General features: G+C 41.5%; 1 non-coding gene and 2 pseudogenes across 1 annotated transcript; 2 read left to right on the forward strand and 1 right to left on the reverse strand.

Moving 5' to 3' along the window:
* The first annotated feature begins 5,638 nt into the window (after positions 1-5,638).
* LOC134995128 (U1 spliceosomal RNA) lies at positions 5,639-5,817 on the forward strand (annotated as a pseudogene).
* A 9,400-nt stretch (positions 5,818-15,217) lies between these two features.
* On the forward strand, positions 15,218-15,380 carry LOC134995132 (U1 spliceosomal RNA). The gene has a single exon (XR_010198002.1). It is a non-coding gene; the product is annotated as a U1 spliceosomal RNA (small nuclear RNA).
* Positions 15,381-17,463: 2,083 nt separating this feature from the next.
* On the reverse strand, positions 17,464-17,642 carry LOC134995129 (U1 spliceosomal RNA; annotated as a pseudogene).
* Positions 17,643-21,925: the final 4,283 nt, after the last annotated feature.

Below are 21,925 nucleotides of genomic sequence, written 5' to 3' on the forward strand. Positions count from 1 at the left end.
ATGTGGAAGTCTGTTTAATGTGAAAACAAGGTGATATCTAATTAGCACACAGGTAAGGAATTAAGAAAATCTTTATTTAAGGGTGAAGATGTTTCTCACAAAATCGTTGCCCCAATGCATCATTGAAATTCAAGCTGGAAAGATGATTTTAATATATCACTTGTACATTTTGTATTGCTCTTCTGGTGACAATGTAGTTTGTTTTTGTCAATTACCATTTTAATAATCGGGTAAAGAAAATTAATTGGATTTTTGAAAGAAAACAATACTGTCAATATACTATTAAAACAAATTAAAATGGTAAAAGTTATTGTACTTTAAGTAAAAATAAAAGAGCAAAAATATCAATCCCAGTTTTGGATTACTTTAATTAACAAAAAAAAATGCATATAGCAGAGGATAGTTTCAATCTGCCTACCTCTGGGTTATGGACCCAGCATGCTTCCATTACAGTACTCTGCTGCACATGTAAGTGCAAAAGATCCTGAAGCACTCACTCATCATGGGAAAGTACCAATGTGTTTCTTCATTGGTTGATGGAAGAAACATCTTACAAAAACTCTCCACATTATTGACTTTTTAAAATGTTTCTAGGAATCGTTCTAGATGAATGCTTATTAGCCTTTGTCAGTATGTACTTTTGCAAAGTGTCGCTGTGGCGCAATCAGTTAGTGTGTAAGGCTATTAACCAAAAGGTTGGTGGTTCAATCCCACCCAGGGACTTAATTGACCTTGTTATCAGATTTTGGTGATCTTTAAGTAGACAAGTCAAAATTTCAAACCCCCTGTTATGGTGTAGGGTACCTGGCCTTCTCTGATGTAATCAGAGTTAGATTTGATTCAGTGATTTTATAAAAATAATAATAATGCAATCTGTGCGAAGACTTCCTGATGGAGTCCCCACTCTCCTGGATGTAGGTCGTGTCTGCTGAGGAAGTCTGCTTCCCAGTTGTCCACTCCCGGAATGAACACTGCTGACAGTGCGCTTACATGATTCTCCGCCCAGCGAAGAATTCTGGTGGCTTCCGCCATCGCCACTCTGCTCCTTGTGCCGCCTTGGCGGTTTACATGAACTACTGCGGTGACGTTGTCTGACTGGATCAGAACTGGTTGGTCGCGAAGTAAGGTCTCCGCTTGACATAGGGCGTTGTATATGGCCCTTAGCTCCAGGATGTTGATGTGAAGACAAGTCTCCTGACTTGACCAAAGACCTTGGAAATTTCTTCCCTGTGTGGCTGCTCCCCAACCTCGGAGGCTCGCGTTCGTGGTCACCAGGATCCAGTCCTGAATGCCGAACCTGCGGCCCTCTAGAAGGTGAGCACTCTGCAGCCACCACAGGAGAGATACCCTGGCCCTGGGGGACAGGGTGATCAACTGATGAATCTGTAGATGTGACCCGGACCACTTGTCCAGTAGGTCCCATTGCAAGATCCTCGCATGGAACCTGCCGAAGGGAATGGCCTCGTATGATGCCACCATCATTCCCAGGACTCGAGTGCAGTGATGCACTGACACCTGTTTTGGTTTCAATAGGTTCCTGACCAGAGTCATGAGTTCCTGGGCCTTTTCTATCGGAAGATAAACCCTTTTCTGGTCCGTATCCAGAATAATGCCCAAGCAAAGTCAGACGAGTCGTAGGAACCAACTGCGACTTCGGGATATTGAGAATCCAGCCGTTTTGCTGTAACACCTTCAATGAAAGTTATACGCTGTTCAGCAACTGCTCTCTTGATCTCGCTTTTATGAGGAGATCGTTCAAGTACGGGATAATTGTGACACCTTGCTTTCGCAGGAGCACCATAATTTCCGTCATTACCTTGGTGAAAATTCTCGGAGAAAATTCTGGAGAGACCAAACGGCAACGTCTGAAATTGGTAATGACAATACTGTACCGCAAATCTTAGGTACGCCTGATGAGGTGGATAAATGAGTACATGAAGGTATGCATCCTTTATGTCCAGAGATATCATAAAATCCCCCCCTTCTAGGCTGGCGATGACCGCTCTTAGCGATTCCATCTTGAACTTGAACCTTTTCAAGTATAGGTTCAGGGATTTTAAATTTAATATGGGTCTGACCAAACCGTCCGGTTTTGGGACTACAAACAGGGTCGAATAATTTCCCTTTCCTTGTTGAAGCAGGGGAACCTTGACCACCACCTGTTGAAGATACAATTTGTGAATTGCATTTAACACTATCTCCCTTTCCTGGGGAGAAGATGGTAGGGCCGATTTGAAAAACCGGCGAGGAGGCACCTCTTCGAATTTCAGCTTGTAACCCTGAGAAACAATTTCTATTGCCTAGGGATCCACCTGCGAATGAACCCAGATGTGGCTGAAAACACGAAGACGTGCCCCCAACTGGGCGGACTCCTTTAGCGGAGCCCCAGCGTCATGCGGTGGATTTTGTAGAGGCCGGGGAGGACTTCTGTTCCTGGGAACTAGCTGTGTTGTGCAGCTTCTTCCCTCTGCCCTTACCTCTGGCAAGAAAGGACGCACCTCGTACTTTCTTGTTTCTCTGTGATCGAAAGGACTGCATTTGATAATGTGGTGCTTTCTTAGGCTGTGAGGGAATATAAGGCAAAAAATTTGATTTACCAGCTGTAGCTGTGGAGACAAGGTCCGAGAGACCTTCCCCAAACAATTCCTCACACCTGTAAGGTAAAACCTCCATATGCCTTTTTGAGTCGGCATCACCTGTCCATTGCCGGGTCCATAGGACTCGTCTAGCAGAAATCGACATAGCGTTTATTCTAGAACCCAGTAGACTAATGTCACTTTGAGCATCTCTCATATATAGGACAGCATCTTTTATATGCCCTATGGTCAATAACATAGCATCCTTATCTAGGGTCTCAATCTCTGCTGATAAGGTATCTGTCCATGCTGCCACCGCGCTACAACCTCGGCCGACGCAATTGCCGGTCTGAGTAAGGTACCAGAATGTGTGTAAATGGACTTTAGGGTAACCTCCTGCTTGCGGTCAGCAGGGTCCCTGATGGTAGCCGTATCCTGGGATGGCAGCGCTACCTTTTTGGATAAGCGTGTCAATGCTTTATCCACCCTAGGGGAGGATTCCCACCGTATCCTGTCCATTGGCGGGAAAGGATACGCCATAAGAATCCTTTTGGGAATCTGCAGCTTTTTGTCTGGAGATTCCCAAGCTTTTTCACATAATTCGTTCAACTCATGTGAGGGGGGAAAGGTTATCTCAGGTTTCTTTCCCTTATACATGTGTACCCTCGTGTCAGGGACAGGGGACTCTGTGATGTGCAAAACATCTTTTATTGCAATAATCATATATCGAATACATTTAGCCAATTTTGGTTGTAACTTTGCATCATCGTAGTCGACACTGGAGTCAGAATCTGTGTCGGTATCTGTGTCAACTATTTGGGATAGTGGGCGCTTTTGAGACCCCGAAGGTCCCTGCGACATAGGGACAGGCATGGGTTGACTCCCTGACTGTTCCCTAGCTTCAGCTTTGTCTAATCTCTTGTGTAATAAGTTTACATTAGCACTTAAAACATTCCACATATCCATCCAGTCAGGTGTCGGCGTTGTCGATGGAGACACCACATTAATTTGCTCCTGCTCCTCTCTAGGAGAGCCTTCTACCTCAGACATGTCGACACACGTGTACCGACACACCATACACTCAGGGAATCCTCTTATCTGAGGACAGTTCCCCAACAAGGCCCTTTGGAGAGACAGAGAGAGAAAGTATGCCAGCACACACCCCAGCGCTATATGACCCAGGAAAAAAACACAATCATTTTATGTTTACCCAGTAGCGCTGTATTTCCATATATATATGCGCCTAATTATGTGCCCCCTCTTCTTTAAGACCCTCTTTCTACCGTGGTATAAGCAGGGGAGAGTCCATGGAGCTTCCCCTCAGCGGTGCTGTGGAGAAAATGGCGCTGGGGAGTGCTGAGGGAGAAGCCCCACCCCCTCAGCGACGGGCTTCTGTCCCGCTCAAATAGCCCCCCCCATAAAAAAATGGCGGGGGCTCTTATATATATATACAGTGCCTAGCTGCATATATATTTATTTTGCCAAAGAGAGGTCTATATTGCTGCCCAGGGCGTCCCCCCTGCGCCCTTCACCCTTACACTGACTGCCGTGTGTGAGGTGTATGGGAGCAATGGAGCACAGCTTTACTGCTGTGCGTTACCTCAGTGAAGATCATGAAGTCTTCCGCCGCCTCTGAAGTCTTCTTTTCTTCTCATACTCACCCGGCTTCTATCTTCCGGCTCTGCGAGGGGGACGGCGGCGCGGCTCTGGGACGGACGGCGAGGGTGAGACCTGCGTACCGATCCCTCTGGAGCTAATGCTGTACAGTAGCCTAAGAAGCAGAGCCTATCAACTCACAGAAGTAGGTGTGCATCTCTCCCCTCCGCCCCTCGATGCAGGGAGTCTGTTGCCAGCAGGCTCCCTGAAAATAAAAAAATCTAACAAATATACTTTCTGTCAGGAAACTCAGGAGAGCTCCCTGAAAAGCACCCAGTCTCCTCTGGGCACAGTAGTAAACTGAGGTCTGGAGGAGGGGCATAGAGGGAGGAGCCAGTGCACACCCAGATCTAAAGTCTTTCTTAAAGTGCCCATGTCTCCTGCGGAGCCCGTCTATCCCCCATGGTCCTTACGGAGTCCCCAGCATCCTCTAGGACGTAAGAGAAAAATTATGCTGGCAGAAAAATCCAATTGAGTGATTAAACAGCTCCAGAGCTGCTCTGTAAGGCAAAGTAAAAGGGTGTGGGCCCTGCAGCACTACCTGTAGTTTGCATTGTGCATTGGAAGCCTAGTTTGCTGTCTGTTTCCACTTCTTTTTTCTTGATCCCCTCCCGTCTATACCCTTGTGCACTATCCTGACTTCTCCTCCCGTCTGCTTACTTTGTGCCTTCCAATGCACAATGCAAACTACAGGTAGTGCTGCAGGGCCCACACCCTTTTACTTGCCTTACAGAGCAGCTCTTGAGCTGTTACAGTGCCCAGCTGCTGCAAGAAATCAGCGTGAATGCTTCAGGGGCTGGGGCATGGCCAACATGAGCCCCACACCGAAGGAGGGTGGGGGTGTTTAATGCGAACTAGGGGTCTTGCACAATGCGAACTACAGGTAGTGCTGCAGGGCCCACACCCTTTTACTTGCCTTACAGAGCAGCTCTGGAGCTGTTACAGTGCCCAGCTGCTGCAAGAAATCAGCTTGAATCCTTCAGGGGCTGGGGCATAGCCAACATGAGCCCCACACCGACAGAGGGTGGAGGTGTTTAATGCGAACTAGGGGTCATCCAAGTGCCGCAAAAGGCCGCCATGCCCTGCACGCCCCTTTTCTCTTTTCATATGCAGACGAGGGTTGAAGCCAACTTTGACCCACTGCTTGGATGACATCGCCATATGCAAATCCATCTGCTGCAGGCCTTCCCCCAGGAATGCTTGCACTAGTTGTTGCATTTGGTTTGTTGTTTGGGGGTGCTTCAGTATTAGGCAGCCTTCTGCCCTCCCATGTTCATCTGAAAATATGTGTTCTCCCTGCAGTTGTTGTCCCCAGATGAGAGTTCCCTTGTGCTGCCTCAGTTGAATCTCCTTTACTTGACAGAGATGTGCCTGAGCAGCGGCCCTCCCCAGCCCTATCCCAAATCATACTTATTTTGCATAGGAGATACCATGGTCATGAAGACTGTTCTCCCAGGGTGCGGTTCATTCATTGCATTCTGGGTATGCTGACCCCTGTGATTTCCCCAAATGTGGGAAACTCGACTGCATTATTTAATGCGAACTAGGGGTCATCCAAGCACCGCAAAAGGCCGCCATGCCCTGCATACCCCTTTTCTCTTTTCATAAGCAGACGAGGTTTGAAGCCAACCTTGACCCACTGCTTGGATGACATCACTTGCTGCCTTTCCAATGAAGCAAGTTTAATTTAATAATAGGTGAAAAACCATCCCTACAAAGGTGTTAATAAGATACTTGGCTTTGTGGACACTTTTCAGAGCACAAATTTGTTAGCATAAAAATAAAGCCAGAAAATGAAGAGCTGTTTAATCACTCAATTGGATTTTTCTGCCAGCATATTTCTTTTTCTCTGCAACCCACTGCTAAATTGTGCTTCGTGGCTGTTTTTTTTATAAAATCACTTAATCAAATCTAACTCTGATTACATCAGAGAAGGCCAGGTACCCTACACCATAACAGGGGTTTTCGAAATTTTGACTTGTCTACTTAAAGATCACCAAAATCTGATAACAAGGTCAATTACGTCCCTAGGTGGGATTGAACCACCAACCTTTTGGTTAACAACTGAACACGCTAACTGTTTGTGCCTCAGAGACACTTTGCGAAAGTACATACTGACAAAGGCTAATAAGCATTCATCTAGAACGTTTCCTAGAAAAACTTTAAAAAGTCAATAATCTGGAGAGTTTTTGTAAGATGTTTCTTCCATCAACCAACGAAGAAACACATTGGTACTTTCCCATGATGAGTGAGTGCTTCAGGATCTCTTGCACTTACATGTGCAGCAGAGTACTGCAATGGAAACATGCTGGGCCCATAACCCAGAGGTAGGCAGATTGAAACTATCCTCTGCTATATGCATTTTTTTTTGTTAATTAAAGTAATCCAAAACTGGGATTGATATTTTTGCTCTTTTATTTTTACTTAAAGTACAATAACTTTTACCATTTTAATTTGTTTTAATAGTATATTGACAGTATTGTTTTCTTTCAAAAATCCACTTAATTTTCTTTACCCTATTATTAAAATGGTAATTGACAAAAACAAACTACATTGTCACCAGAAGAGCAATACAAAATGTACAAGTGATATATTAAAATCATCTTTCCAGCTTGAATTTCAATGATGCATTGGGGCAACGATTTTGTGAGAAACACCTTCACCCTTAAATAAAGATTTTCTTAATTCCTTACCTGTGTGCTAATTAGATATCACCTTGTTTTCACATTAAACAGACTTCCACATGCGAAAGCAGCAAGGATGCAGTGGCGTTAATGTTTCCTGGTGTCAACCTGTATTATTTCAGTAGATATTGAAATGAGGATGCATCTTGCTGCCTTTCCAATGAAGCAAGTTTAATTTAGTAATAGGTGAAAAACCATCCCTACAAATATGTTAATCAGAAACTTGGCTTTGTGGACACTTTTCAGAGAACAAATTAGTTAGCATAAAAATAAAGCCAGAAAATGAAGAGCTGTTTAATCACTCAATTGGATTTTTCTGCCAGCATATTTCTTTTTCTCTGCAACCCACTGCTAAATTGTGCTTCCTAGCTGTTTTTATAAAATCACTGAATCAAATCTAACTCTGATTACATCAGAGAAGGCCAGGTACCCTACACCATAACAGGGGGTTTGAAATTTTGACTTGTCTACTTAAAGATCACCAAAATCTGATAACAAGGTCAATTAAGTCCCTGGGTGGGATTGAACCACCAACCTTTTGGTTAACAGCCTTACACACTAACTGATTGCGCCACAGCGACACTTTGCAGAAGTACATACTGACAAAGGCTAATAAGCATTCATCTAGAACGATTCCTAGAAACATTTTAAAAAGTCAATAATGTGGAGAGTTTTTGTAAGATGTTTCTTCCATCAACCAATGAAGAAACACATTGGTACTTTCCCATGATGAGTGAGTGCTTCAGGATCTTTTGCACTTACATGTGCAGCAGAGTACTGTAATGGAAGCATGCTGGGTCCATAACCCAGAGGTAGGCAGATTGAAACTATCCTCTGCTATATGCATTTTTTTTTGTTAATTAAAGTAATCCAAAACTGGGATTGATATTTTTGCTCTTTTATTTTTACTTAAAGTACAATAACTTTTACCATTTTAATTTGTTTTAATAGTATATTGACAGTATTGTTTTCTTTCAAAAATCCAATTAATTTTCTTTACCCGATTATTAAAATGGTAATTGACAAAAACAAACTACATTGTCACCAGAAGAGCAATACAAAATGTACAAGTGATATATTAAAATCATCTTTCCAGCTTGAATTTCAATGATGCATTGGGGCAACGATTTTGTGAGAAACATCTTCACCCTTAAATAAAGATTTTCTTAATTCCTTACCTGTGTGCTAATTAGATATCACCTTGTTTTCACATTAAACAGACTTCCACATGAGAAAACAGCAAAGATGCAGTGGCGTTAATGTTTCCTGGTGTCAACCTGTATTATTTCCGTAGATATTGAAATGAGGATGCATCTTGCTGCCTTTCCAATGAAGCAAGTTTAATTTAGTAATAGGTGAAAAACCATCCCTACAAAGATGTTAATCAGATACTTGGCTTTGTGGACACTTTTCAGAGAACAAATTTGTAATCATAAAAATAAAGCCAGAAAATGAAGAGCTGTTTAATAACTCAATTGGATTTTTTCTGCCAGCATTTTTCTTTTTCTCTGCAACCCACTGCTAAATTGTGCTTCCTAGCTGTTTTTTTATAAAATCACTTAATCAAATCTAACTCTGATTACATCAGAGAAGGCCAGGTACCCTATACCATAAGAGGGGGTTTGCAATTTTGACTTGTCTACTTAAATATCACCAAAATCTGATAACAAGGTCAATTAAGTCCCTGGGTGGGATTGAACCACCAACCTTTTGGTTAACAGCCTTACACACTAACTGATTGCGCCACAGCGACACTTTGCAAAAAGCACATACTGACAAAGACTAATAAGCATTCATCTAGAACGTTTCCTAGAAAAACTTTAAAAAGTCAATAATCTGGAGAGTTTTTGTAAGATGTTTCTTCCAGCAACCAATGAAGAAACACATTGGTACTTTCGCATGATGAGTGAGTGCTTCAGGATCTCTTGCACTTACATGTGCAGCAGAGTACTGCAATGGAAGCATGCTGGGCCCATAACCCAGAGGTAGGCAGATTGAAACTATCCTTTGCTATATGAAATTTTTTTTTTGTTCATTAAAGTAATCCAAAACTGGGATTGATATTTTAGCTTTTATTTTTACTTAAAGTACAATAACTTTTACCATTTTAATTTGTTTTAATAGTATATTGACAGTATTGTTTTCTTTTAAAAATCCACTTAATTTTCTTTACCCTATTATTAAAATGGTAATTGACAAAAACAAACTACATTGTCACCATAAGAGCAATACAAAATGTACAAGTGATATATTAAAATCATCTTTCCAGCTTGAATTTCAATGATGCATTGGGGCAACGATTTTGTGAGAAACATCTTCACCCTTAAATAAAGATTTTCTTAATTTCTTACCTGTGTGCTAATTAGATATCACCTTGTTTTCACATTAAACAGACTTCCACATGAGAAAGCAGCAAGGATGCAGTGGCGTTAATGTTTCCTGGTATCAACCTGTATTATTTCAGTAGATATTGAAATGAGGATGCATCTTGCTGCCTTTCCAATGAAGCAAGTTTAATTTAGTAATAGGTGAAAAACCATCCCTACAAATATGTTAATCAGATACTTGGCTTTGTGGACACTTTTCAGAGAACAAATTAGTTAGTATAAAAATAAAGCCAGAAAATGAAGAGCTGTTTAATCACTCAATTGGATTTTTCTGCCAGCATATTTCTTTTTCTCTGCAACCCACTGCCAAATTGTGCTTCCTAGCTGTTTTTATAAAATCACTGAATCAAATCTAACTCTGATTACATCAGAGAAGGCCAGGTACCCTACACCATAACAGGGGGTTTGAAATTTTGACTTGTCTACTTAAAGATCACCAAAATCTGATAACAAGGTCAATTAAGTCCCTGGGTGGGATTGAACAACCAACCTTTTGGTTAATAGCCTTACACACTAACTGATTGCGCCACAGCTACACTTTGCAAAAGTACATACTGACAAAGGCTAATAAGCATTCATCTAGAACGATTCCTAGAAACATTTTAAAAAGTCAATAATGTGGAGAGTTTTTGTAAGATGTTTCTTCCATCAACCAATGAAGAAACACATTGGTACTTTCCCATGATAAGTGAGTGCTTCAGGACCTCTTGCACTTACATGTGCAGCAGAGTACTGTAATGGAAGCATGCTGGGTCCATAACCCAGAGGTAGGCAGATTGAAACTATCCTCTGCTATATGCATTTTTTTTTGTTAATTAAAGTAATCCAAAACTGGGATTGATATTTTTGCTCTTTTATTTTTACTTAAAGTACAATAACTTTTACCATTTTAATTTGTTTTAAGAGTATATTGACAGTATTGTTTTCTTTCAAAAATCCACTTAATTTTCTTTACCCGATTATTAAAATGGTAATTGACAAAAACAAACTACATTGTCACCAGAAGAGCAATACAAAATGTACAAGTGATATATTAAAATCATCTTTCCAGCTTGAATTTCAATGATGCATTGGGGCAACGATTTTGTGAGAAACATCTTCACCCTTAAATAAAGATTTTCTTAATTCCTTACCTGTGTGCTAATTAGATATCACCTTGTTTTCACATTAAACAGACTTCCACATGAGAAAACAGCAAAGATGCAGTGGCGTTAATGTTTCCTGGTGTCAACCTGTATTATTTCCGTAGATATTGAAATGAGGATGCATCTTGCTGCCTTTCCAATGAAGCAAGTTTAATTTAGTAATAGGTGAAAAACCATCCCTACAAAGATGTTAATCAGATACTTGGCTTTGTGGACACTTTTCAGAGAACAAATTTGTAATCATAAAAATAAAGCCAGAAAATGAAGAGCTGTTTAATCACTTAATTGGATTTTTCTGCCAGCATTTTTCTTTTTCTCTGCAACCCACTGCTAAATTGTGCTTCCTAGCTGTTTTTTTATAAAATCACTTAATCAAATCTAACTTTGATTACATCAGAGAAGGCCAGGTACCCTACACCATAAGAGGGGGTTTGCAATTTTGACTTGTCTACTTAAATATTACCAAAATCTGATCACAAGGTCAATTACGTCCCTGGATGGGATTGAACCACCAACCTTTTGATTAATAGCTGAACACACTAACCGATTGCGCCACAGAGACACTTTGCGAAAAGTACATACTGACAAAGACTAATAAGCATTCATCTAGAACGTTTCCTAGAAAAACTTTAAAAAGTCAATAATCTGGAGAGTTTTTGTAAGATGTTTCTTCCAGCAACCAATGAAGAAACACATTGGTACTTTCGCATGATGAGTGAGTGCTTCAGGATCTCTTGCACTTACATGTGCAGCAGAGTACTGCAATGGAAGCATGCTGGGCCCATAACCCAGAGGTAGGCAGATTGAAACTATCCTTTGCTATATGCATTTTTTTTTTGTTCATTAAAGTAATCCAAAACTGGGATTGATATTTTAGCTTTTATTTTTACTTAAAGTACAATAACTTTTACCATTTTAATTTGTTTTAATAGTATATTGACAGTATTGTTTTCTTTCAAAAATCCTATTAATTTTCTTTACCCGATTATTAAAATGGTAATTGACAAAAACAAACTACATTGTCACCAGAAGAGCAATACAAAATGTACAAGTGATATATTAAAATCATCTTTCCAGCTTGAATTTCAATGATGCATTGGGGCAACGATTTTGTGAGAAACATCTTCACCCTTAAATAAAGATTTTCTTAATTCCTTACCTGTGTGCAAATTAGATATCACCTTGTTTTCACATTAAACAGACTTCCACATGAGAAAGCAGCAAGGATGCAGTGGCGTTAATGTTTCCTGGTGTCAACCTGTATTATTTCAGTAGATATTGAAATGAGGATGCATCTTGCTGCCTTTCCAATGAAGCAAGTTTAATTTAGTAATAGGTGAAAAACCATCCCTACAAATATGTTAATCAGATACTTGGCTTTGTGGACACTTTTCAGAGAACAAATTCGTTAGCATAAAAATAAAGCCAGAAAATGAAGAGCTGTTTAATCACTCAATTGGATTTTTCTGCCAGCATATTTCTTTTTCTCTGCAACCCACTGCTAAATTGTGCTTCCTAGCTGTTTTTTTTATAAAATCACTGATTCAAATCTAACTCTGATTACATCAGAGTAGGCCAGGTACCCTACACCATAAGAAGGGGGTTTGAAATTTTGACTTGTCTACTTAAAGATCACCAAAATCTGATAACAAGGTCAATTACATCCCTGCGTGGGATTGAACCACCAACCCTGTGATTAATAACCAAACACACCAACAGATTGCGCCACAGAGACACTTTACAAACGTACATACTGACAAAGGCTAATAAGCATTCATCTAAAACGTTTCCTAGAAAAACTTTAAAAAGTCAATAATCTGGAGAGTTTTTGTAAGATGTTTCTTCCATCAACCAACGAAGAAACACATTGGTACTTTCCCATGATGAGTGAGTGCTTCAGGATCTCTTGCACTTACATGTGCAGCAGAGTACTGCAATGGAAAAATGCTGGGCCCATAACCCAGAGGTAGGCAGATTGAAACTATCCTCTGCTATATGCATTTTTTTTTGTTAATTAAAGTAATCCAAAACTGGGATTGATATTTTTGCTCTTTTATTTTTACTTAAAGTGCAATAACTTTTACCTTTTTAATTTGTTTTAATAGTATATTGACAGTATTGTTTTCTTTCAAAAATCCACTTAATTTTCTTTACCCTATTATTAAAATGGTAATTGACAAAAACAAACTACATTGTCACCAGAAGAGCAATACAAAATGTACAAGTGATATATTAAAATCATCTTTCCAGCTTGAATTTCAATGATGCATTGGGGTAACGATTTTGTGAGAAACACCTTCACCCTTGAATAAAGATTTTCTTAATTCCTTACCTGTGTGCTAATTAGATATCACCTTGTTTTCACATTAAACAGACTTCAACATGCGAAAGCAGCAAGGATGCAGTGGCGTTAATGTTTCCTGGTGTCAACCTGTATTATTTCAGTAGACATTGAAATGAGGATGCATCTTGCTGCCTTTCCAATGAAGCAAGTTTAATTTAGTAATAGGTGAAAAACCATCCCTACAAAGGTGTTAATCAGAGACTTGGCTTTGTGGACACTTTTCAGAGAACAAATTTGTTAGCATAAAAATAAAGCCAGAAAATGAAGAGCTGTTTAATCACTCAATTGGATTTTTTTGCCAGCATATTTCTTTTTCTCTGCAACCCACTGCTAAATTGTGCTTCCTAGCTGTTTTTATAAAATCACTGAATCAAATCTAACTCTGATTACATCAGAGAAGGCCAGGTACCCTACACCATAACAGGGGGTTTGAAATTTTGACTTGTCTACTTAAAGATCACCAAAATCTGATAACAAGGTCAATTACGTCCCTGGGTGGGATTGAACCACCAACCTTTTGGTTAATAACCATACACACTAACTGATTGCGCCACAGCGACACTTTGCAAAAGTACATACTGACAAAGGCTAATAAGCATTCATCTAGAACGCTTCCTAGAAACATTTTAAAAAGTCAATAATGTGGAGAGTTTTTGTAAGATGTTTCTTCCATCAACCAATGAAGAAACACATTGGTACTTTCCCATGATAAGTGAGTGCTTCAGGACCTCTTGCACTTACATGTGCAGCAGAGTACTGTAATGGAAGCATGCTGGGTCCATAACCCAGAGGTAGGCAGATTGAAACTATCCTCTGCTATATGCATTTTTTTTTGTTAATTAAAGTAATCCAAAACTGGGATTGATATTTTTGCTCTTTTATTTTTACTTAAAGTACAATAACTTTTACCATTTTAATTTGTTTTAATAGTATATTGACAGTATTGTTTTCTTTCAAAAATCCAATTAATTTTCTTTACCCGATTATTAAAATGGTAATTGACAAAAACAAACTACATTGTCACCAGAAGAGCAATACAAAATGTACAAGTGATATATTAAAATCATCTTTCCAGCTTGAATTTCAATGATGCATTGGGGCAACGATTTTGTGAGAAACATCTTCACCCTTAAATAAAGATTTTCTTAATTCCTTACCTGTGTGCTAATTAGATATCACCTTGTTTTCACATTAAACAGACTTCCACATGAGAAAGCAGCAAGTTTGCAGTGGCGTTAATGTTTCCTGGTGTCAACCTGTATTATTTCTGTAGATATTGAAATGAGGATGCATCTTGCTGCCTTTCCAATGAAGCAAGTTTAATTTAGTAATAGGTGAAAAACCATCCCTACAAAGGTGTTAATCAGAGACTTGGCTTTGTGGACACTTTTCACAGAACAAATTTGTTAGCATAAAAATAAAGCCAGAAAATGAAGAGCTGTTTAATCACTCAATTGGATTTTTTTGCCAGCATATTTCTTTTTCTCTGCAACCCACTGCTAAATTGTGCTTCCTAGCTGTTTTTTATAAAATCACTGAATCAAATCTAACTCTGATTACATCAGAGAAGGCCAGGTACCCTACACCATAAGAGGGGGTTTGAAATTTTTACTTGTCTACATAAAGATCACCAAAATCTGATAACAAGGTCAATTACGTCCCTGGGTGGGATTGAACCACCAACTTTTTGGTTAATAGCCTTACACACTAACTGATTGCGCCACAGCGACACTTTGCAAAAGCATATACTGAAAAAGGCTAATAAGCATTCATCTAGAACGTTTCCTAGAAACATTTTAAAAAGTCAATAATGTGGAGAGTTTTTGTAAGATGTTTCTTCCATCAACCAATGAAGAAACACATTGGTACTTTCCCATGATGAGTGAGTGCTTCAGGATCTCTTGCACTTACATGTGCAGCAGAGTACTGTAATGGAAGCATGCTGGGTCCATAACCCAGAGGTAGGCAGATTGAAACTATCCTCTGCTATATGCATTTTTTTTGTTAATTAAAGTAATCCAAAACTGGGATTGACATTTTTGCTCTTTTATTTTTACTTAAAGTACAATAACTTTTACCATTTTAATTTGTTTTAATAGTATATTGACAGTATTGTTTTCTTTCAAAAATTCACTTAATTTTCTTTTCTGTGTGCTAATTAGATAGCACCTTGTTTTCACATTAAATAGACTTCCACATGAGAAAGCAGCAAGGATGCAGTGGCGTTAATGTTTCCTGGTGGTAGTGGGGGACTGTGTTTGTGCTTTCCTCTGGTCAGCTCTGGTAAAAGTCAGATTTCTTTGTCTCAGATCTTCCTCTAGCCTTGTTGTTCTTTCGAGAGTTCCCTTGTGCTGCCTCAGTTGGATCTCCTTCACTTGACAGGGGCGTACCCGAGCAGCGACCCTCCCCAGCACTAGCCCAACTCCTACTTACCTGCCAGGTGAGATACTATGATCATGAAGGTGCTTCTCCCAGGGCAAGGCTCACCCATTGCACTCTGGGTGTGCTGCTCCTGCGATTTCCCCAAATGTGGGAAACTTGACTGCATAATTTGTGTTTCCCCTGGTCGGCTCTCGTATAATTCAGATCTCTTTGTCTCAGGTCTCTCTCCAGCCTAGTTTGCTGTCTGTTTCCACTTCTCTTTTCTTAAACCGCTCCCTTCTATGTCCTTGCGCACCTTAATTAAATCTAACTCTGATTACGTCAGAGAAGGCCAGGTACCCTACACCATAAGAGGGGGTTTGAAATTTTGACTTGTCTACTTAAAGATCACCAAAATCTGATCACAAGGTCAATTACATCACTGGGTGGGAACCTTTTGGTTAATAGCCCATGTAAGTGCAAGAGATCCTGAAGCACTCACTCATCATGGGAAAGTACCAATGTGTTTCTTACAAAAATTCTCCAGATTATTGACTTTTTAAAGTTTTTCTAGGAAACGTTCTAGATGAATGCTTATTAGCCTTTGTCAGTATGTACTTTTGCAAAGTGTCGCTGTGGCACAATCAGTCAGTGTGTATGGCTATTAACCTAAAGGTTGGTGATTCAATCCCACCCAGGGACGTAATTGACCTTGTTATCAGATTTTGGTGATCTTTAAGTAGACAAGTCAAAATTTCAAACCCCCTCTTATGGTGTAGGGTACCCGGCCTTCTCTGATGTAATCAGAGTTAGATTTGATTAAGTGATTTTATAAAAAACAGCTAGGAAGCACAATTTAGCAGTGGGTTGCAGAGAAAAAAAATTATGCTGGCAGAAAAGTCCAATTGAGTGATTAAACAGCTCTTCATTTTCTGATTTTATGTTTATGCTAACAAATTTGCTCTCTGAAAAGTGTCCACAAAGCCAAGTCTCTGATTAACACCTTTGTAGGAATGATTATCCACCTATTACTGAATTAAACTTGCTTCATTGGAAAGGAAGCAAGATGCATCCTCATTTCAATGTCTACTGAAATAATACAGGTTGACACCAGGAAACATAAACGTCACTGCATCCTTGCTGCTTCCTCATGGGGAAGTCTGTTTAATGTGAAAACAAGGTGATATCTAATCAGCACACAGGTAAGGAATTAAGAAAATCTTTCTTTATGGGTGAAGATGTTTCTCACAAAATTGTTGCACCAAGGCATCATTGAAATTAAAGCTGGAAAGATGATTTTAATATATCACTTGTATATTTTGTACTGCTCTTCTGGTGACAATGTAGTTTGTTTTTGTCAATTACCATTTTAATAATAGGGTAAAGAAAATTAAGTGGATTTTTGAAAGAAAACAATACTGTCAATATACTATTAAAACAAATTAAAATGGTAAAAGTTATTGTACTTTAAGTAAAAATAAAAGAGCAAAAATATCAATCCCAGTTTTGGATTACTTTAATTAACAAAAAACAATGCATATAGCAGAGGATAGTTTCAATCTGCCTACCTCTGGGTTATGGACCCAGCATGCTTCCATTACAGTACTCTGCTGCACATGTAAGTGCAAGAGATCCTGAAGCACTCACTCATCATGGGAAAGTACCAATGTGTTTCTTCATTGGTTGATGGAAGAAACATCTTACAAAAACTCTCCAGATTATTGACTTTTTAAAGTTTTTCTAGGAAACGTTCTAGATGAATGCTTATTAGCCTTTGTCAGTATGTACTTTCGCAAAGTGTCTCTGAGGCACAAACAGTTAGCGTGTTCAGTTGTTAACCAAAAGGTTGGTGGTTCAATCCCACCTAGGGACGTAATTGACCTTGTTATCAGATTTTGGTGATCTTTAAGTAGACAAGTCAAAATTTCGAAAACCCCTGTTATGGAGTAGGGTACCTGGCCTTCTCTGATGTAATCAGAGTTAGATTTGATTAAGTGATTTTATAAAAAAAACAGCCACGAAGCACAATTTAGCAGTGGGTTGCAGAGAAAAAGAAATATGCTGGCAGAAAAATCCAATTGAGTGATTAAACAGCTCTTCATTTTCTGGCTTTATTTTTATGCTAACAAATTTGTGCTCTGAAAAGTGTCCACAAAGCCAAGTATCTTATTAACACCTTTGTAGGGATGGTTTTTCACCTATTATTAAATTAAACTTGCTTCATTGGAAAGGCAGCAAGTGATGTCATCCAAGCAGTGGGTCAAGGTTGGCTTCAAACCTCGTCTGCTTATGAAAAGAGAAAAGGGGTATGCAGGGCATGGCGGCCTTTTGCGGTGCTTGGATGACCCCTAGTTCGCATTAAATAATGCAGTCGAGTTTCCCACATTTGGGGAAATCACAGGGGTCAGCATACCCAGAATGCAATGAATGAACCGCACCCTGGGAGAACAGTCTTCATGACCATGGTATCTCCTATGCAAAATAAGTATGATTTGGGATAGGGCTGGGGAGGGCCGCTGCTCAGGCACATCTCTGTCAAGTAAAGGAGATTCAACTGAGGCAGCACAAGGGAACTCTCATCTGGGGACAACAACTGCAGGGAGAACACATATTTTCAGATGAACATGGGAGGGCAGAAGGCTGCCTAATACTGAAGCACCCCCAAACAACAAACCAAATGCAACAACTAGTGCAAGCATTCCTGGGGGAAGGCCTGCAGCAGATGGATTTGCATATGGCGATGTCATCCAAGCAGTGGGTCAAAGTTGGCTTCAACCCTCGTCTGCATATGAAAAGAGAAAAGGGGCGTGCAGGGCATGGCGGCCTTTTGCGGCACTTGGATGACCCCTAGTTCGCATTAAACACCTCCACCCTCTGTCGGTGTGGGGCTCATGTTGGCTATGCCCCAGCCCCTGAAGGATTCAAGCTGATTTCTTGCAGCAGCTGGGCACTGTAACAGCTCCAGAGCTGCTCTGTAAGGCAAGTAAAAGGGTGTGGGCCCTGCAGCACTACCTGTAGTTCGCATTGTGCAAGACCCCTAGTTCGCATTAAACACCCCCACCCTCCTTCGGTGTGGGGCTCATGTTGGCCATGCCCCAGCCCCTGAAGCATTCACGCTGATTTCTTGCAGCAGCTGGGCACTGTAACAGCTCAAGAGCTGCTCTGTAAGGCAAGTAAAAGGGTGTGGGCCCTGCAGCACTACCTGTAGTTTGCATTGTGCATTGGAAGGCACAAAGTAAGCAGACGGGAGGAGAAGTCAGGATAGTGCACAAGGGTATAGACGGGAGGGGATCAAGAAAAAAGAAGTGGAAACAGACAGCAAACTAGGCTTCCAATGCACAATGCAAACTACAGGTAGTGCTGCAGGGCCCACACCCTTTTACTTGCCTTACAGAGCAGCTCTGGAGCTGTTTAATCACTCAATTGGATTTTTCTGCCAGCATAATTTTTCTCTTACGTCCTAGAGGATGCTGGGGACTCCGTAAGGACCATGGGGGATAGACGGGCTCCGCAGGAGACATGGGCACTTTAAGAAAGACTTTAGATCTGGGTGTGCACTGGCTCCTCCCTCTATGCCCCTCCTCCAGACCTCAGTTTACTACTGTGCCCAGAGGAGACTGGGTGCTTTTCAGGGAGCTCTCCTGAGTTTCCTGACAGAAAGTATATTTGTTAGATTTTTTTATTTTCAGGGAGCCTGCTGGCAACAGACTCCCTGCATCGAGGGGCAGAGGGGAGAGATGCACACCTACTTCTGTGAGTTGATAGGCTCTGCTTCTTAGGCTACTGTACAGCATTAGCTCCAGAGGGATCGGTACGCAGGTCTCACCCTCGCCGTCCGTCCCAGAGCCGCGCCGCCGTCCCCCTCGCAGAGCCGGAAGATAGAAGCCGGGTGAGTATGAGAAGAAAAGAAGACTTCAGAGGCGGCGGAAGACTTCATGATCTTCACTGAGGTAACGCACAGCAGTAAAGCTGTGCTCCATTGCTCCCATACACCTCACACACGGCAGTCAGTGTAAGGGTGAAGGGCGCAGGGGGGACGCCCTGGGCAGCAATATAGACCTCTCTTTGGCAAAATAAATATATATGCAGCTAGGCACTGTATATATATATAAGAGCCCCCGCCATTTTTTTATGGGGGGGGCTATTTGAGCGGGACAGAAGCCCGTCGCTGAGGGGGTGGGGCTTCTCCCTCAGCACTCCCCAGCGCCATTTTCTCCACAGCACCGCTGAGGGGAAGCTCCATGGACTCTCCCCTGCTTATACCACGGTAGAAAGAGGGTCTTAAAGAAGAGGGGGCACATAATTAGGCGCATATATATATGGAAATACAGCGCTACTGGGTAAACATAAAATGATTGTGTTTTTTTCCTGGGTCATATAGCGCTGGGGTGTGTGCTGGCATACTTTCTCTCTCTGTCTCTCCAAAGGGCCTTGTTGGGGAACTGTCCTCAGATAAGAGGATTCCCTGAGTGTATGGTGTGTCGGTACACGTGTGTCGACATGTCTGAGGTAGAAGGCTCTCCTAGAGAGGAGCAGGAGCAAATTAATGTGGTGTCTCCATCGACAACGCCGACACCTGACTGGATGGATATGTGGAATGTTTTAAGTGCTAATGTAAACTTATTACACAAGAGATTAGACAAAGCTGAAGCTAGGGAACAGTCAGGGAGTCAACCCATGCCTGTCCCTATGTCGCAGGGACCTTCGGGGTCTCAAAAGCGCCCACTATCCCAAATAGTTGACACAGATACCGACACAGATTCTGACTCCAGTGTCGACTACGATGATGCAAAGTTACAACCAAAATTGGCTAAATGTATTCGATATATGATTATTGCAATAAAAGATGTTTTGCACATCACAGAGTCCCCTGTCCCTGACACGAGGGTACACATGTATAAGGGAAAGAAACCTGAGATAACCTTTCCCCCCTCACATGAGTTGAACGAATTATGTGAAAAAGCTTGGGAATCTCCAGACAAAAAGCTGCAGATTCCCAAAAGGATTCTTATGGCGTATCCTTTCCCGCCAATGGACAGGATACGGTGGGAATCCTCCCCTAGGGTGGATAAAGCATTGACACGCTTATCCAAAAAGGTAGCGCTGCCATCCCAGGATACGGCTACCATCAGGGACCCTGCTGACCGCAAGCAGGAGGTTACCCTAAAGTCCATTTACACACATTCTGGTACCTTACTCAGACCGGCAATTGCGTCGGCCGAGGTTGTAGCGCGGTGGCAGCATGGACAGATACCTTATCAGCAGAGATTGAGACCCTAGATAAGGATGCTATGTTATTGACCATAGGGCATATAAAAGATGCTGTCCTATATATGAGAGATGCTCAAAGTGACATTAGTCTACTGGGTTCTAGAATAAACGCTATGTCGATTTCTGCTAGACGAGTCCTATGGACCCGGCAATGGACAGGTGATGCCGACTCAAAAAGGCATATGGAGGTTTTACCTTACAGGTGTGAGGAATTGTTTGGGGAAGGTCTCTCGGACCTTGTCTCCACAGCTACAGCTGGTAAATCAAATTTTTTGCCTTATATTCCCTCACAGCCTAAGAAAGCACCACATTATCAAATGCAGTCCTTTCGATCACAGAGAAACAAGAAAGTACGAGGTGCGTCCTTTCTTGCCAGAGGTAAGGGCAGAGGGAAGAAGCTGCACAACACAGCTAGTTCCCAGGAACAGAAGTCCTCCCCGGCCTCTACAAAATCCACCGCATGACGCTGGGGCTCCGCTAAAGGAGTCCGCCCAGTTGGGGGCACGTCTTCGTGTTTTCAGCCACATCTGGGTTCATTCGCAGGTGGATCCCTAGGCAATAGAAATTGTTTCTCAGGGTTACAAGCTGAAATTCGAAGAGGTGCCTCCTCGCCGGTTTTTCAAATCGGCCCTACCATCTTCTCCCCAGGAAAGGGAGATAGTGTTAAATGCAATTCACAAATTGTATCTTCAACAGGTGGTGGTCAAGGTTCCCCTGCTTCAACAAGGAAAGGGAAATTATTCGACCCTGTTTGTAGTCCCAAAACCGGACGGTTTGGTCAGACCCATATTAAATTTAAAATCCCTGAACCTATACTTGAAAAGGTTCAAGTTCAAGATGGAATCGCTAAGAGCGGTCATCGCCAGCCTAGAAGGGGGGGATTTTATGATATCTCTGGACATAAAGGATGCATACCTTCATGTACTCATTTATCCACCTCATCAGGCGTACCTAAGATTTGCGGTACAGTATTGTCATTACCAATTTCAGACGTTGCCGTTTGGTCTCTCCAGAATTTTCTCCGAGAATTTTCACCAAGGTAATGACGGAAATTATGGTGCTCCTGCGAAAGCAAGGTGTCACAATTATCCCGTACTTGAACGATCTCCTCATAAAAGCGAGATCAAGAGAGCAGTTGCTGAACAGCGTATAACTTTCATTGAAGGTGTTACAGCAAAACGGCTGGATTCTCAATATCCCGAAGTCGCAGTTGGTTCCTACGACTCGTCTAACTTTGCTTGGGCATTATTCTGGATACGGACCAGAAAAGGGTTTATCTTCCGATAGAAAAGGCCCAGGAACTCATGACTCTGGTCAGGAACCTATTGAAACCAAAACAGGTGTCAGTGCATCACTGCACTCGAGTCCTGGGAATGATGGTGGCATCATACGAGGCCATTCCCTTCGGCAGGTTCCATGCGAGGATCTTGCAATGGGACCTACTGGACAAGTGGTCCGGGTCACATCTACAGATTCATCAGTTGATCACCCTGTCCCCCAG

The sequence above is a fragment of the Pseudophryne corroboree genome, unplaced genomic scaffold (genome assembly GCF_028390025.1).
Source record: "Pseudophryne corroboree isolate aPseCor3 unplaced genomic scaffold, aPseCor3.hap2 scaffold_1374, whole genome shotgun sequence".
Classification (NCBI taxonomy): Eukaryota; Metazoa; Chordata; class Amphibia; order Anura; family Myobatrachidae; genus Pseudophryne; species Pseudophryne corroboree.